Raw genomic sequence first — 16,196 nt, forward strand, 5'->3', positions numbered from 1 at the left:
GTGTATACACGTGGTTTTCTTTAACTGAAGTAGCGTATATGAATCTGAATATGGAAATGAAAAAGTTTTATTGATTTGATAATACTGCTTCACCCCCCCTCTCAGTATTATTTCCAACAAATATATTACTAAATCGACCATTTATAATAACTATTAATGAAAGTAAATGAAGTGAATATAAACTACTAAATTAGTTGTTTATATAATGAATATGAAACTACTAAAAAAAGATAAATGTATACTGCAAATTATAAATTTCTAATTAAAAATGATGATTAAATTTTTCATATATACCACTATTAGTAGCTAATTTACAATATCTTATAACATGACGAAAAATTAGTCATATTTCTTTGGTTATTAATTGGTTCCAAATAATGACCAAAATTTGCATCTATATGACTATGAGTAGCTAACTTGTAGTATCTTACAAGACGACCAACATTTGGGTCATATTTCTTTGGTCATTAATTGGTTTCCTCAGATGATCATATAGTAATATATTTTGTTGAATATTTGGTTATTAATTGTGACAATTAATGACTAAATTAATGATCAAATTTATGAATAAATATACTACTAGATGATAAAATTGAGACAACCAATTAATTACTAAGTTACAAATGACTAAAATTTGATCACATTATAAGATACTGTAAATTAGCTACTACTGGTAACCAACTGAAAAATTGTCATTTATATGCAAATTTTAGTCTTTTTTAGTAACTAATTAGCTACTTTGTACTAGTGAAGACATTCACATGTTTTGAATATCTATGGAAAGATGTATGTTGGGGAGGGGGAGCAAGATAAGAATTATGAAATTCTTATAAAGCAGTTGAGAGAGGACATCATTAAATTTCAACTGAAATCTATATTGGACATTGAACTAAAGAGTATACTGAAACGTATGATCAACGTTCTAGAGAGAGTACACAATCATAAAATAAAGGAAATCAATAGCAGGAGGCAAGTGAATGTACAATATTGCACCAACAAGATTAATGGGAGATGGCAAAACAAGATTTGAAACCCTCGAATTTTGAAGGTAATAGAAGCAAAAGCAACTAATTAGCAATGTAAAGAAATAGATGATCAACTATAGAATAAGGTTTGGGATTCAAGAGGATTGTTACATCAAAATATTATATCCAAGAGGCCATAAATATTTCTACTGTGGGACTCTGATGCAGGAGTATTAGAGCTTCTAAACCATCAAGCTTTTGGAGGAGAAAGTTTCAAAAGGGGTTTTTGATATTTTGATAACAATTCATATTCTTCTATGTAAATATTATATTGAGTTGATTTATTCTAGTAAATCTAAATTGAAGAGTCATAAGTCTAGAAGTTGATTGGATATGTAAGATTTTTTTGATATGTTAAAAGAAAATAGCATGGGAGATTTTAGGGATATATAGAGTGATTTTAGGATTTAGAAAAATATGATTTATGGAGTGATTTGTGGGATTTATGGAGTGAGTTTAGGATCTAGAAAATCAGTGATGTTTCTAAATTCTATCTATTGTAATCCTACAGGAAATAAAAAGAGATTAAGTGTGAACAAAAGTGAGGATTTCTAAATGAATGTGAAATCAATCCATAGAGAGAAAGGAGAGGTTTCCGAGTACATGTATGTATCAATTATGTCAATGGAATGAAGGTTCCATTATATTATTGTCACTGAATTATTGTTTAATTCAAATTTGAATATATGAATTCAAAATGAATAGTAGATAATGGAAATCCATCGTATAGAAGAAGTAATTCTTATTATGAAATTTGAAGCAATTGAGTAACGGAAGAATTGAATGCATAGATAAATATGTTGTGTGTTTGTTTTATTGCAGAATCAAAAACCATAACAAGAAATGTTCGAAGGTGTATAGAGACCTTGATGTCACAATTATATTATCACAAAAGTAGAGAAATTAAAAACGGAGAAAAAAAGATATTTTTGCATTAAATATGGACATAATATCTTATCATTTTGATTTTCTAACCATTTGTATACCATTATCTTTACATGTAATATCGCAGAGTATGTTAATGTTTTCTTAGAGTGTTTTCCTTATATATAAGTGTATGGTCAGTCGTAAGTTTATGCATATTTTTTTAACTATTCATATAGTTATTGAATTGAATTAATTTATAATAGGAATAGGAATTAGTTTGAGCTTATTTAGCACAAGAATTGATTTTTTTTATAAATAAGTATATGGACTAAATTTTTCCATTAAATTAATTTTTTTTGACATCGGTAATTAAAAGGATAAGGATAGACCTAAATAATCAATGTTCATTTCAGAGTGAGATAGGGATAATCATGACATTATAACTCGAAATTGGAGGCTACAATTCAAAAACTAAAAATTGTGTAATCTTATTATATATGAAATAATGTTTCTATTTAAGTAATTATTATATAAATAGGTATGAAATAATGTTTGTAATTAATTAATTTTTAAGTAATTATTATATAAATAGGTACTTATTTATTAATTGGATGACAAAACTTTAATGTCTCCAAAATATTATTAATTGTATTCAAAAATCAAATATTGAGATATATTTTGAAAGTAATGTGGTCATTTTTCTTTTTTTAATTAAATTGATTAACTAGGTTTTTTTTTTATGGATATTTGGGTAATGAATGAGAGTTATGGTTTTCTTGGCATGTGATATTAGTAAGGTATGGTGTTGGCCAATGGTAAATCCTATTTATAACCTATGAATCCCCATAATAAAGTGGGAATAACCTCTATGGTTAAGAATCTTGTTACATGTATATATATATATGTTTAATTCACATATTAATTTTTTTTAATAATAATAATTTAAATTGAAGTTATAATTTTGTTAGCTTTTATGATTTTTATAAACTTTGAAAATGTGATATGTATCTACAATAATTATTTTGATGTTAATTATTGTTTGCCTGTCATTTAATTTAGATGATTGTTCTAGTGTTTAAATGTTTGTGTGTGTGGGGATAGTCATAAGATAAAAGTTATATATAGAAATATATATTCTACTTTTAATTTTATATTTAAGTTGGTAGATATTCTATATTATTTATTTATATGATAAATTTGAAGTCATAAACAATTACATGATATATATATATATATATATATATATATATATATATATATATATATATATATATATAGATATATATATATATATATATATATATATATATATATATATATATATATATATATATATATATATATATATATATATATATAAAGTGGTAATTCCATGATGAATATGAAAGAAATTATACAATTACATATCTCTTTCATATTGAACATTAACATATCATTGAAATATTTTAATTAAAATTCATGGTAACTCTAACCTATCATGCCCAAAAGGAATCAAATCCTTTGAAATGCAAATATTTATATAACTCTATGTCTAGCCTCTCAAGAATTATTCATTTTTTTTTATATTAAATCATATATTATTAAAATATTTTAAATATAAAAGATTTTTTTTTCTACTTCAATTATGTTTTTTACACAAAATTGATATTAAAGTATTTTATTTAAATGAACATTAAAATATTTTATTTAAACAAAAACAAAAACATTTTATTTATAATTTTTTATTATCAATATTTTTTCAAAATTAATTTATTAATGGCATATTAAACCATAATGAAAATACACATCTCCCTTATCCCAAATTTTATATTAAGATGTAATTAAATAATATTTTTTTAACATTCAATTGTTTTATATTTCTTTATCTCCTTATCAAATTGATTAAAAATATATAAGATGAAAATATTCTATTTTGAGATACATTTATTTTTTTAGTATTATATATTAATACAGGAAACCTGATGCAAGAGGATCTTCCTTTTATACATACGTATATATAATATACTTATTCTAAAATATTATATTTTAATTCAGGAAATCTGATGCAAGAGGATCTTGCTTTTATATGTATATATAATATTCTTATTCTAAAATGTCTTCAAAATTTTAGATTATATAAATCTCTAAGAAAAAAATGTGATTAGGATTATTTTTATTACTTAAAATATAATTTACTTGAAAGGAGTTATATCTGGGAATATTAAAATCTTTCCTTCCTCCTAATAAATAAGGATGTAGGTAGACACTTGAACATTGAATGGAGGTGGTATTGTCTTAAGGCTGTGCATACCGAAGTATAATGAGCTCACAAAGTGAAGAAAATCAGATTAAGTGAAGTTTCTTAGTCTTCACGTGCTACATGATCAACAATATTGCCATCAACATGCACATGAAATTAATTAACAATATTGCCATCAACATGCACATGAAATTAATTAAAATTCATGTTTGCAAAGCATGGAAGCAAAAGGTAGACACCTCATATTTAGTTCGTATTTCTCTTAATGCAATCAATTTACTGTGTCCGTTGCATTCCATGCACATCATTTGAAGAGTTGGAAGCAGAAATGCTGCAAGGCCGGAAACTCCGGTTCACTTTCATAGCTCCTCCAATAAGTTTTCAATTTTCTGAATTTTGAACGTGTAAGTCAAAATTACAGTAACATAAGGGTTTGATCAAGCACGACCACTTCCGTGCGGAATGCCAATGTCAAGAAAAAATATATAAGTTAGCTTCTTAACACGAAGGATAGAGACGATAATTTGATAAATTTCTTTGGCGGGGTGTAGTAACAGCTAGTGGGGTTTACGATAAATTGCTAATTCTTTAAGTGAAAATAATTACCCAACTTTACGATAAATTTGTCTATCTATTTATTGAATTCCATTCACAGTTAGAGCTGGAATTTGGGTTATAGTTAATATTTTCCGCTTTTGTTTTAGCAGGATGTTTATTTAACTTTGTGCTGAGTATGTTTTTATTATTACTTCTAATATTCAAGACAAAGGGTAAATACGATACTGGGTATGTTTGTTATTTGAGATTTCGAAACTAAAGAAAAATAAATAGAGTATAGGATAGAAGAAGATTGGATGGATAAATTTTTAGATAATACTGTAGACAATTTTACCCTCACCCATTTACATTTATTCAAGTACAGCCATGTTCAAATCCTTATCCTGGAAAATTGTCTGATAAGAGAGCCAGGAAATGTGGACGTCCGGGTCTGCGGCAACCAAAGAAAACTAGAAGATGTAGTGACAATACTGCCAGCCTTTCGGTGAAGATGAGACGAGAGAGAAAATTGTGTATATAGCGTCTCTCGCGCGCAATACTGTAAATTCTGACTGACAGTTGGACAATGGTTAACGGACAGTCGACTGGTGAGCAGAACGGAGAAACGAAGAGCGGTGAAGTGCGATTGAATGATGTGGTAGGCGACACAGAGGTGGGCACACTACCCAATGACTGAGCTGTGGTAAGCGACCTGAGGGTGGGTGCTCTTGCCCGAACTACTGCACAAGATGAACGAATAGCAGGGCGAGGCTGAACGAAGGGCGAAGTGGGGTGGGTGACCCTAAACGACAATCCAAACTGGAAAATTGGCAGTTTTGCAAAGGTGAATTTGGGGTTTCCTCACAAAGGATATGAATGTAAAAATACTTGTTTAATTATATTGTTTTTATCATTCACGAAGAGTCTAACTAGGGACTTGCCCCTCCCTTTAAAAAAAGATTTTATCCACTGTGCATATATTTATGATAATGATGATGATGAATGTTTCCACTATGTAAAAGAATGATGAGTGTTCAGTAAAGCTGAGAAATATTCTAAGTGTTGAATGTTAGAGGTAGTTTGTGCTAGAGAGTATTGGTGAAAAGAAATTGGGTAGCGGTGTCGCACTTGCCTATGTGCGGTTGAAAGACTAGCGCCAAGATAAGGGTGTGACAGGCGGTATCAGAGACATTGGATATTTGAAGAGAAACTAATCCCACTGCACTTCGTGACAGGTCATATCAGAGGCCTTGAAGTGATACAACTCGACTTCATGACAGTCGGTATCAAGTGGCCTTTTGCAGATAGAAGTGAAAACTTTGTGACAAATTGATATTGGGTTTTCGAAGTTGATGACCATTGAGGGTAAAGAAGGTGTTGAAGACTTGCCGAACGAATGAAGTTAATTGAAAGAGAGTTTCAAAAACTTGAAGACATAACAAATTATTGGAAAGATGAAACGCAAAAATACTATGAAGCTCTTGTACAAGAGCGGGAACTATTGATACATATGGGAGACAGCATAGTGGACATGTAGAAGGGTTTGAATAATCTTCATGGAAGGACTGATGAAATCGATGAACTTGATGAGAAGATATGACAGGGTGAGCGTAGAATCCAAGAACTCATGGATGAGCGAGTTCGACTAAAGGAGAAGAGCACCATGGCGCAATAAAAAATCAAGGAACTTGAGGATGAAATTAAGGAATTTCTTGGTAGAAATCCCATTCTGGTAGCTAGATGAGCTCAATTACATTCACAGACTTGGGGACAATCACCGAATCATGAAGGAAGATGTTCGGAAGATTGGGTCACTTCGAATAAAAGGAGTCAATGTGTGTTTGATAGGTACACTTAAGCAGAAAGCGATGGAGAAGCTTGATGGAACTCAAGCTAAACCAGGATTGAATTGTTTAGATGAACTCAGCAAGGGGTTGAAATACATTAATAAGGAAGCCAGGTTGAAACATAAGTCGAAAGACTCTTCTGAGGTCGAATTATTGAAGAAGGTTATAGAGATAAGACACAAGATCAAGCTTAGAGAGGATGGGGATGCCTTGAAGATGAGTTTTGTGCAGGTAACCATACATGGCTGCATTGGTGGACATGGGAGCTAATTGTAGCTTCCTTAGTAGGAAAGCAGTAAGATCTTTTGGGACGAAATTTGAAGTGGGGAGAGAGTCGAGTGCTTTCAAAGTAGTGAACTCTACCATGAAAGTTGTGACAGGTGTACTGAAGGACACTAAGGTGAGAGTGGGTTCATGGTTTGGAAAGTTGGACTTGAGAGTTGTTGACTTGGATGATTATACTATGGTGCTCGGGAAGAAATTTTTGAAAGTTGCACAAACCATACCAATTGTAGACCGAGACACTCTATTGATTACAGTTGATGGAAGAACTATGTTGGTTCCGATGAATACAAGGAGTTTCTTGGGATATAGACCAAGGATGACTTCTATGACTTTGTATCCAAAGGATCCAAATCTGAAGCATTATTATGTGGAGCAATAAGGACTTGGATGTATGACTCAAACAACGAAGGAAATGAAGTTAGATGACTTTGTTGTGAGAGATAGAAGGAAAGATGAGGGTGGAAAGTCAGTTTCACGCATCTTGAAATACTTGATAGGTGCATCTTCTACAGATGATATTTACCATGGAGTTGCGGATGAAGGGAGTTCAAATAATTATTCAAAGGAAGTGGTTGGGGAATATTATGTAGGTATATATCTAACTCGCATAGTGGATTTTTGTAGGTATGCCATGGGCATATATGATTTTTAGTTAACGAAAGACAAGCTTGAGAAGCTTGGTTATACGCATGAGAAGGTTGATGTTGTGCACAAGTATTTGAGGACACAGTATCAATCATATATATTGGTGGATGACAGCCAAGGAGGGAACTTCCTGGCCCTCCTTTCTAGATAGACAACCTTGAAGATAGGCCTGTGCAGGTCCGTTATCTAGGAGGACTGCACCACCCTTACAGGGGGCCTTGGAGATGAGACTTCTTTCTTTGATAGGTTGATGATGCTTGGATGTATGTGACTATATGAAAACACATTGGAATTAGCATCATGGGAAACATGTTGCAGATGAGATGATGGACATGTCATGGACCTAAGCATGGCTTATTTTACACTTGGATGGATTCTTGATCGAGTTGAGATTGTGACAGGATGTTGAGAAACAACCAACAGTGACCTGAGGAGGTACATTCTCATGGGTTGAGCATTACAGTTGGATTAGCTACCCAACTAGTTCGATGACATGGGGGCATGCAGTGCACCGTGTTTGTGTCAGACAAATGTTTTAGCTATGATTGAGATGTTGTGTTCGATGGAGTATTATGCAGTGGATCACATGACAACGATACATGATGTGGATTGACGATCATGGATTGAGGAGACTTCCTATTTATGGAGACATACACCTTGGTGACTTATGTAGTGTTGGAGCAGAGATGGAAAACATGGACATTTTGGAGATTTCGAAGCTAGCAACACTTTGCGATAATGGATGGTGGTGTTGTTGAGGATGACAACTGTTTAAAGTGGGAGAGTATGTCACGCCCATGAGCTGAGTGTTTGTGATGTGCTACAAGCGGTGTCATAACCTTTAGTTAAAGGCGAAAAGTTAGCATGTACGATGAGCTGAGCATTTGGTTAAACGCGCTCGAGACAAATGTGCAATGAGTTGTAATGACGAGACAAGTTGTGATGAGTCAACAAGAGAATCGAAAAACCGAGAGGGAAAAAATCGACTAAGTGTGGAGAGGTGTGGCAAGTTTATATGGAGTCGAAAAGCCAAGCGATTTGGTGAAGCTGACGTGTGGTTGGGGTGAGCTGACATGAATTTGGTGATTCGAAGGATGAATTACATGGTCAGCCTGCGTGGGCCGACCCACATTATCGTTTGAAGGACCCTTATATATATGGTGGATGAATGGAGCAATAAGACATCAAGTTCAAGCATCCAAAGTCGAGTTCAAGTGTAAGAATGGATGAGCTAAGGAGAAGCGAACAAGAAAGCAGAAAGTGCAAGTGGACCGAGGGTCATAGCACTTGGCTAAAAACTAGAAAAATAGAACCAAGCTATAGGTAGATGCCTTTGTGTGCGGGCGAATGGGGTAAGGTGAGGCTGCTTGGCAATTCAGGTAGACAAGGCATAGGGCAATCTGCTGCAGGACATACTTCCCTTGGAGGTTGAATGGATGTGAGGTCGGGTGAGAAGGTGTGAAGGTTGAAGATGCAGACAAACGAGCTATAAATCTGATGGATTGCAAGCCGAGAGACAAAGTTTGGTGAAGGGAAATCTGCGGATGAGTTGGGAGACCTAAGGGTGAGTGCTCCACCTATGGAAGAGTTGCGACAGCCGAGGGCACTCCTGCACACACTGCGTGAATGGTGGATAGTCGACCAGCGAGCTGAATGGAGAAACGAAGAGCGGTGAAGTGCTGGTGAACAGTGCAGTAGGCGACATGAAGGTGGGCACCCTACCCAACAACTGAGCTGCGGTAGGCGACCTGAGGGTGGGTGCTCCTGCTCGAACCATTACACGAGTTGAACAAATAATAGGGTGAGGTTGAACGAATAGCGACCCGGGGTGGGTGACCCTGAATGACAGTCCAAGATGGAAAATTGGAAGTTTTGCAAAGGTGAATTTGGGGTTTCCTGGCAAAGGCTATGATTGTAAAAATAGTTGTAAAATTATATTGTTGTTATCATTCGGGCAAACTTTAACGAGGGACTTGCCCCTCCCTTTAAAAAGAAGATGTTATATGTTGTGCATTTGTTTATGATAATGATGATGATGAATGTTTCAGTTGTGTAAAAGAATGATGAATGCTTAGTAAAGTTGAGAAATATTCTAAGTGTTGGGTGTTAGGCATAGTGCGTACTCGAGATCATTGGTGAAAAGAAATTAGGTAGCGGTGCTACACCTGCCTATGTGCGGTTCAACGACTACCACCAGGATTGTGGCATTGTGGCATGACATAGCGTCCTTTGACAACGCACGAAAGAAAAAAAAATCCTCACCTCGCTCCAAGAATCCAACTCGGTACTTTGCAAATTGGGAGTGGAAGCGAAACTTGAGAACAACGAAAGGCTCCAACCCGACCTGCTCCACTGGATTATGAATTATAAAATATGTTGCATAAAAGGTGTCACTTACATTTGACATTAAACATAAATAAATTCATTATTCATATTAATGTAACTTAATAAATGGTTTTATGTTCTTTCTCTCACTAGATAGATTTGTAAATAACAAGTAATACATTTTATGTTAAAAGTAGTTAATTCTTGATTTACTTAACATGATCTTCAACACCAACTTATTTATATAATTTTAATTTTAACTTAATTTAATTTTAATCAACATAAGAATTTAATATTGAGTTTATTTAATATTAATTAATTAATTAATTAATTAATGAAATTAATTTTATTTTTATTTATACTGATTATAAATTTAATAAGAATTAATGGTAGTATTTTAAAATTTATATTAATTTCAGTATTTTACTTTTAAATTTTAATTCCAATATTTATATCATAGTATGTATTTGATATTTTAAAATGAATGAATGAATAATTAATATTTTTTGGTTTTAAATAAATTTAAATGTGTTAAATTTATTATGACAAATTGTTATCTTATTAAAAAATTAATTTAATTATAAATTATGAAATTCACTTAAATTTTAATTATTATAAAATGTAAAATAATACTGAAGTTAGTATTAATCTTAGGGTTTCATATTAATTTTATTTTTTAATTTCATCTTAAAGTTTAATAATAAAATCAATATTAATATTAATATTAAAATATTATTAATATTAATAATGATATTAAAATAATATTAATCCATCAGATTTAACAATATTAATATTAATATTAATCCTTTACATAGTAATTTATTTAATGTCGTCTCTTATCATTAGAAAATTAGGGTTTATTAATTCCTTTCATTTTTAATATTAATTCATTGGGTTTTGTTAATCTCTATGGTATAAAGTATTAATTGCTCGGGTTTTTAGTCCTTGGCATTTATAATATAAGTCCCTTGGATTTACTAGTTTGTTGGGTTCAAAATAACATTAGCGTTTAATGTTGTGGCATTTGAATGGTGAAGAAATCTATCCAACGTCGCATAATGACAAACATTGTCACAATGTGACAAGCAATAAAATAAAATATGGTTGACTATTTAAGGGTTTATTATATTTATACATTAACGCATGTTAAATGTGCTTGAATTTTGATGACATTGTCCACTATAATCAAAATTGTTATCATAGTTCACAGTAGTCAACATGACTACCATGGTGAACCATTGTGACAAAATTATTGTAAGATAACAATCAATTTGATACTCATTGTCACAATGTTACATTACATTACAATTTATTCAATTTCCCCTCTCAACATTATAAAATTAGGGTTTAAAATCTTAGCTTCTAGTATTGGATTTCATATTGGGTTTATTACACCCAATATTAAATTCCTTGGGTTGCATTGTTGCATTAGAACATTAGGGTTGAATATTAGTGTTTATAATGTTCGTTTAAATATTAGGGTTTGTAGGTTTGATATGGTTTTAATATTGCCTTTTATGTTAGGGTTTATAATATTGGTTTTATATTGGTAGGGATTATAGTATCTGGTATAACATTAGGATTTGATGTTGTAAAGTTTGAATGGTGCAAAAATGTATGCAATGTCACATTGTGACGAACATTGTTGCAATGTGACAAGCACTATGAAAATCATGGTTGGAACCTCACATTACATTGCAAATATTTCAACGACACATTGCAACACTATAATAGGGTTTTGTATTCTGACATTTGCATGGTACAAAAATTGATCCAATATTGCATGGTGACAAACATTGTTGCAATATGAAAATTTATCTAATACTCATGATTAAAATGTTACATTACATTGCAATTTATTCAATGTCACCTCTCAACATTAAAAAATGAAGGTTTATTAATCCTTTGGGTTTATTAATTATTTGAGTTTATAATATTAATCACTTGTGTTTAAAATGCCTAGGGTTTATAATATTAATCCCTCAGGTTTTTAATCCCTAGAGTTTTTAATAATAATCCTTGGGATTACTAATTACTTTGGTTTATAATAACATTAGGGTTTAACGTTGTCACGTTTTAATGGTGCATAAATATATCCAATATTATATTGTGACAAAAATTGTCACAATGTGACGAGCAATATAAAAATCATTGCTAGAACTTTGTCTTGCATTATTAATAATTAATTAAATAGTAACTTATTAATTATTGATTAATTAATATTAATTATTATTAATAATATTAATATTAAATATAAACACCTAATATTAATAAATATAATATCAATAATACAAGATGTGTATATTATTATATATTATTAATAATTGTTGGCTTCATTGTTCTCCATAGGCTAGCTAATATGTTATTATATCCTAATAATAATAACTAAATCAATATTAATTATAAAAAATTAATTAAATATTAACTAATTAATTAGTAATTAATTAAAAATTAATTCATTAATTAATGAATTATTAATTATTTATAAATATTTAATTTTTATAATTGATTATTAATACTTAGTTAATTTGTGTTAATTAAATAATTAAATGTTAGTTATTATTTAATATAAATTAATATATATCTTTATATTTATATTTATATTTATATGTGAACATTAATCTCTTAGCAATCTCTTGAGTTTATACTATTAATCACTTGGATTTGTTAAGCCCATAAGTTTATAATTATAAACTCATATATATTAATATATTAGTTATTATTTAGCATTATTATTACTAGTAAATATTATTATTTTTATTATTTAATAAAATTTAATATTTAATTATTATATAATTTAAATATTGATATAATTAATGGTATAGATTTAATATTGATATTGATAAATATATAATAATAATAATAATAATTATAATACGTAATGCCTATTAATGTTTTTCAATCACATTTATTTAAATAAATGTAGTTGTGCTAATAATATTATTGTAATTGTATTGTAATATTAACAAATATATAACTATAATATTAGTATAAAGTTTTAGTAATGGGTTTTAATATAAGTAATAATAACTGAAGTATTCAACTAAGTGATTGAGTTTCAATTAACATTGAAACCCAATATTAAATTTTAATATGAAGGTCAATATTTTAAACCCAACGTTCAACCAAGTATTGGAGGCCATTTCAAAAAAAATGAAGGATTGACGTGATTAATGATGCACTAATTCTCTTGTATATGAATTAAGATCCATATGACCATTTAAATTAAAATAATGATTCATATTCATAATTATTATATTTCATAACTTCAACTTAAATTTAATTAGCAAGAATATCAAAATTCAGTATTTACAATAAACCATTTTTCTAACTTAACAAGCGATTTGTATCATAAGTGATATTGAAAAAATAAATTAAAGAAATTATAAAACATCTAACTATATGCATTGTATGTATCATCAAGATTTTAATAAAATTAAAAATGAGAATATTTCTATATATAGATAGGTGAAATTTATAGAAACATAAATAATATTATTAAAAATAAGCATAGGTACATCATAACTTAGGATCTATCAAGGGTCAAGAGGAGTCAAATATGTCACAGTGCAAATATTTTCTTAAGTTTTGCACTCAAAATGATGTTTTCATCGGGAGAGATTTGACAACTCCCGTTGCTTGGTAGACCTGTAATTTAAGATGGATTTATGTTCAATTGTAATATAACTGCGCAAAATATGGCACATAGAGCTCGAGGATCTAAAGGATTCAGAATATGCTAGGGAAGAACAACTTCCAAGAAAACATTACTCGAATATGTAAGAAGCATGCACACAATATTATATGTAATGGAGATGGCACAAAGGAGAGTTGTCAACACCAAAAACATCAACAACAAAGAAGAGCCCGTAGAAGAAGAAGAAGCCGGCATGGAATAAGAAACTCTAAAAGAAAGAATGATTAAGAAAATTATAGCATTAAGCACCAAACTAAGAGTAGAAGTGCATATGTATGAAGGAAACTTAAATGTTGCAGAGTTGATCAATTGGATCAAACTCATGGATAAAAGTTTTAATTATGAAAATGTAGCTAATGAGAAAAAGGTCAAATATATTGTAATTATAATGAAGGGACATGCCTCATTATGGTGGGATAGGGTGCAAACGGAGAAGAAAGGTAAAGGAAAGAAGAAGATTATCAATTGGGACTAGATGGTAGAAAACTCAAAATGTAATTTTATGCCTAGATATTATCAATTCAATGTTTTTAGAGAAAATGAAAAATCTCGAACAAAAATTGATGTTTGTGAAAGAGTACATAGAAGAATTTTATAAGACATGTGTTGGTGATGTAGATGAACATGATGAAAAGGTAAGAATCTATATTAATGGCTTAAGATATGAAATTAAAGATGAACTAACAACTTTTTCTCCAATGTCTATTGAAGAAGCATACTAGGTTGCTCACAAGGTGGAAAAGGAACTAGCAACAAAATAAATCTAGAGAAAAAGGGTTCAACGTACAACAAAAAGAAGAGGTTTGTTAAGTAGAGGATAATTAAAGGAATATTTCTACTTTAAAAGGAGGAAGATAATAGTTCCTATCAGCCAAAACAATCATCAATAAGACTAGATTTCAGAGGAAGAAGACTATATCAAACAGGTAGAGGACGATATTTTTTTGTTAGATGTTACGCAACCAAAAAAATCGACCAAAAATGGAATGAATGTCTAGAGAATTATTCTTTAAATCAAGGAATAATACATATTACTCAAACTGATACTAACAGTGTGAATACATCTACACATGAGCATGCACCAAAAATTGGAGAAACATTAATCATGAAGAGAGTCTTGTTGAAACTGGCTAAGAAAGTGAAAAAACCTCCACAAAGAAAGGAATTGTTCAAAACTATTTTCAAGTAAAAAATAAATGTTGTAAAGTTGTTATTGGTAGTGGGAACAATGAAAATTTGGTCTCTTAAAAATGGTCGAGAAATTAGGTTTGGAGAAAACCGTGTGTCCTACTCCCTATAGAGTATCATGGTTGTAGAAGAGAGATCACGTATTGGAAAGTCAACAATGTCAGGTAGAGTTTCAAATTGAATGTTATCAAGATAAGGCATTTTGTGATGTTATTCCCATGGATGTATGTCATGTTTTGTTAAGAAGACATTGACAATATGTTAGAAAGGTTGTACATTGTGGAATAAGAAACACATACGCTTAAAAAAAATATGGAGAAAAGCATACACTCTTTCCCTTGAAAGATGGAAGTGTATCAGACAAAATCCTTCCTAAAATGTTGTTATCCAATGGAAAGGAGTTTCTACCATACATAAAATATGAAGAGGTAAAATTCTCTTTAATGGGTATCCCTAGAGTAGTATCACGAGTTAAAATGTGAATGAATTCCATCAAGAAGTTAAAAGTATGTTGGACAAGTTTCTTGATATTGTAGTTAATGAATTTATAGATAAATTTCCACCCATAATGAGTGTCATACATAACATAAATTTGATTCATGGTGCTAGCCTTCAAAATAAAGTAACTTATATGAGGAATCCAAGGGATAATGTAGATATTAAAAATGAGATGCAACAGTTTTTGGATAAGTGTCTCATTCGAGATCACATAAGTACATGGGCTTCCCCCTCTTAGGAACTCGAGAGAAACATGGATGATGGAGAATGTGCATGAAATTTAGAGCTATACACAAAAATACAATTAGTTATAAAGTTCCCATTATCTCCCATTGATGATCTATTATATTGTTTAATAGGTGTTGAATACTTCTATAAAATAGATTTGGAAAATGGCTATCATCAAATCTAAGTTAAAAGAGGAGATGAATGGAAAAAATAACTTTAAAACTAATAATGGAGTGTGTGAATTGTTGGTGATGACATTTGGACTTACAAATGTTGCTATTAGTTTCATGAATGAATATTTAAATATTTCATGGAAAATGCATTATTTTTTACCTAGATGATATTTTAATTTTTAGTGAGTCAAACAAAAGGAACCTGAGGTAGCTTAGGATGCTTTGATAAAATTGCAACAAGAGAAATTACTAATTAATTTGATGAAATATAATTTGATGAAGATATAACTATTTTATTTAGGTTTACTGGTGTCGAAGGTTGTATTAAAGATGGATCACTAGAATATCAAGGCCATAATTAATTGGCCTACCCTAAGGAGTTTCTTCAAGGTAAGAAAGTTCAAGTCTTTGGTGTTTATATAGAAATTGTGTGAAGAAATTTATTAGCATGTATGTTGCAATTGGCCTACCCTAAGAAGTTTCTTCAAGGTAAGAAAGTTCAATTCTTTGGTGTATCTATAGAAATTGTATGAAGAAATTTATTGGCATGTATGTTGCAATTGTGGAGACTATCCGAGAAAGTAAAAAATCATTTTATTCAATTGAAGAAACCAGTAATATTTTAAGTCATTAAAGAAAAAA

The sequence above is a fragment of the Pinus tabuliformis genome, chromosome 5_2, assembly GCF_031772625.1.
Source record: "Pinus tabuliformis cultivar Carrire ecotype Pingquan chromosome 5_2, CPIR1, whole genome shotgun sequence".
In the NCBI taxonomy this organism is placed as follows: Eukaryota; Viridiplantae; Streptophyta; class Pinopsida; order Pinales; family Pinaceae; genus Pinus; species Pinus tabuliformis.